The sequence below is a fragment of the Crinia signifera genome, chromosome 5 (genome assembly GCF_055691185.1).
Source record: "Crinia signifera chromosome 5, ASM5569118v1, whole genome shotgun sequence".
NCBI lineage: Eukaryota > Metazoa > Chordata > Amphibia > Anura > Myobatrachidae > Crinia > Crinia signifera.
In genome coordinates this window covers 116,859,388-116,863,023 of record NC_139221.1, presented here as the reverse complement: position 1 = coordinate 116,863,023, position 3,636 = coordinate 116,859,388, and positions in this window count along the sequence as shown.

Genomic DNA, 3,636 nt, shown 5'->3' with positions numbered 1-3,636 from the left:
GTGGTAGCGGTGTTATGCGCAATGTTGACTTTGGTTTCAAGAACTTTGGAGAAGCTTTGTATAGCCAGGTTCTGTGAAGGTTGATCGAACCTGGATTTGGGTTTAAAGTTGTCGTAGATGGAGGTACAGGGGCTGGAAAAAATGATGTTCTCTCGGCTGAAGTATTCTTTCAATCTTAGACTGCGATTGAGCTTCAGATTCTCAATTTTCCATTCAAAGGTATTAAATCGGTTGGTGGGGACATATGAAAGTCCTTTGTTTAGAACCTTATTTTCTGCAGGGGTAAGGACTCATTTAGAGATGTTAAAAACTAGGGCTTCTTGGTTGCTCGTCCTTTTCCTTTCGAGCCTGCGGCACTGTCCTCCTCTTCTAGCGGGTCGTTTCCTCTTATTCTCTCGGCTCATGTTTTTACTCCAGCCGGTGGGCGCATGGCATTTTTTGAAGCCATGGGTCTAGACCCGGAGTCACTCACAGACGATGCTGATTCACTCTGGGTATCACGTACAGGTCCGCGCATGTTACGGCGTCCATATTGTCTGCCTCTATTGGATGGTCTGTGAGGGCCTGTAATCCACCGATACACACTTTGTTCAGAATAATCTCTGGAAAACTTATTTTTCTTGAATTCAACAAGCTCTTTTTTGAATGTCGCTACTTGTAGTGCGATATCTATGGCTCCTATTTTGGCCCTGGTGTGCACCCCTAAAGGGGGCCTTCTTTGTCCCTGAGCTGATGTTGAAGGACCTTGATGGTCATTATCACTGGCTGAGGAATTGCCCGTGCTCGAAGCATCACTATTGAATCTGCCTCTGCCTCTTGGCTGACATCGTCTGCATCCCCGCTGACCCTGAGATCTCATCTGATGATTGTTAGCCCATTCATATACTTGGTTTTCTGCATAATCTTTCTGCACTGTAGTCATTTTGTCACGCTTAAACTGAATTAAATCCGTTTTGTACTTTTCTACTTGTGCTGTAAATTTTTGTAACCAGTTTTCAGATTTATCATCATTGAGTCTAGGTATCGCACTCGTAGAGGGCATCAATGGCAAAGATCCCGCAAAGTGGTCCAAAAAGGGGAATCAGTAGTATTCAATTTATATGCCAGACTGCTGACAACAGAAGAACTCTCTGTTTTGAATTTAGGCTTATCCTACGTACCCACACAATATTTTGACGCCTTTGCCAGCAAGGATGAGCATTACAAATTCAGTCGTGCCTTAAGGCTGAAGGAGCACTTTGGTGTACAGGATACAAATGTACAGATGGAGGACTTACCAGTTCGATCAACCTCCAATTTTGATCCTAAATCATCTAATGCTAGCATCAAATGTTTGACACATATGTTTGATAGCATCAGTAATGAGAGATTTGTACCCCCTAATCCTATACGTAACAATTTATCAAGGAAACAACGAGAAGCACTAAAACAGTTGCAAAGTTATGATGACATAGTAATTTGTATGGTGGACAAGGGGGGAGCAGTGGTGGTATTAGATGTTGCATTTTACAAAAAATACATTTACAGCCAGCTCAATGACACAAGCGTCTATGAACACCTGAACAGTGATCCAACAAAAGGCTTCAAATTAGAACTTGATGGCATACTGAAAAATGCTTTGGATAATAAAATAATTTAGAAAAAAATGCCTGGAATCACTAACCACCAAATTCCCCACCTTACCATTATTGTATACGTTGCCAAAACTGCATAAAAATGCAACACACCCTCCAGGCCACCCGATAATTTTGGTGCGTGGATCTCTGTACTATGTCATTTCCCAGTATTTGGACGCTAATTTGCAGCCGGTGGTACAGTCACAAAACACCTTTTTGAAGGACACCACCGATTTGATTCTAAGATTGGAGAAGCTTGTGGACCTACGGGAAACTACTTTGTTGTGTACTCTCTATGTGGTCAGTTTGTACCCAAACATTCCACATGTAAATGGACTGTCAGCTACGGGAGCACTGATCCGTGACAATCCGCTGTTTGTGGGACCTGAAGTGGGGATTTTACTGGCAACTACTACAACTCACCTTGACCATGAACAATTTCTATTTCGATGGGGCTTATTATCGGCATTGTAGGGGCTGCGCAATGGGTTCTTGCGTAGCCCCGACGTATGCAAACGCCTATATGTTCCAGATTGAAAGTGACATCATCTTATCACATCCCCTGTCAAAACAACATCTGGCATTAGATGTGCGCTTTATCGACGATATCCTGATGATATGGACTTGCTCTCGAAGTCATTGGACGAAGTCTTATCATATGCCAATACTGCGGACATTAATATCCAATTTACATCAAGTGTCCATGCTACTACCATCAGCTATCTTGACGTTCAGATAGAAAAAAGTGGCACATCGATAAAAACCACATTATATAATAAAGAAACCGATCACAATATTTTGTTACAAGCTATGAGTTTTCACCCGCCAGCGGCTAAGCGGGGGCTGCCATTTTCACAGATGTTGAGGGCGAGAAGGATATGCAGTGAGGAAAGTGCAGCATCTGTGGAAATGGACAGAATGATTGGCAAGTTCGAGGCCAGAGGCTATGAATACCAGTAGTTACTTCAGGCCAAACAGAAAGCCATCTCCAGATCCAGATTGGATACCTTGAAAAGCGCTTCTAAATCCTCCAAACTGGATAAAAATCCTTTTATCAATACTTACACAACAGCAAGCCCAATGATTGTGAAGACGGTTAAGCAATTCTGGCCAGTGGTACAGAGGGATCCAGATTTACCAGCCCTCAAGAAATAGGAGATCATGCCATGCTACAAAAGAGGCCCGAATCTTCATGACAAATTAGTAAAGGCAGATGTCACCAATCTCGGCAAGTCCACCCTGGGTCACTTCCTCACAAAAAAGCCCGGCAATTATCGGTGTACTGGGTGTGTCACTTGTGGTTACCTGGAAACAGGTGACACATTTTCACACCCACATACTGGTCACCGTTATAAAATCAGGCATAAGCTCACATGCTCAAGTAGATATGTTGTCTACATGATCGATGCCCCTGTGGGCTTGTGTTTGTAGGAAAAACAAGCAGAACTTTTAAAGAACGCATGGCTATGCACCGTTCTGCTATCAAACAAGCATTGGAGGGCACACAGTCGGATCAGCCAGTTGCCCGGCATTTTCGGGACTACAAACATTCTCTTCCAACACTTAAATACAAAATGATAGACAAGTACCCCCCCCAATATACAAGGGGGGGATCGGGATTAGAAATTGCTTAAATTAGAAGCGCATTGGATTTTTCGTCTAAATGTAATTTTTCCTGCAGGTCTTAATGAATATCTGTCTCTATATTGTTTCCTCTAAAATGATTTCCACTACCTCTCTCTTTTCTCTTTTTTTTGAACCTTGGCCTCATTCCTTTAACATATATCTTTATTCTTCGTTTTTCTCTGGGTTTTTCTTGTGTGTATATCTGTTCTGCTATATGATATGTCTAATATGTCTAAGCTGTTTGCATTGATTAGCGGGATGTCCTTACAGCAGTTTGATACATCATTCTGCCACCAAGTCGGGCACATCATTGCCAACCGTGAGGTGGATTATTCCATTTCATAACATTAATTTTTTCAAAGATTTCATTCCCTGCTACTCAATTCAGGCTTTG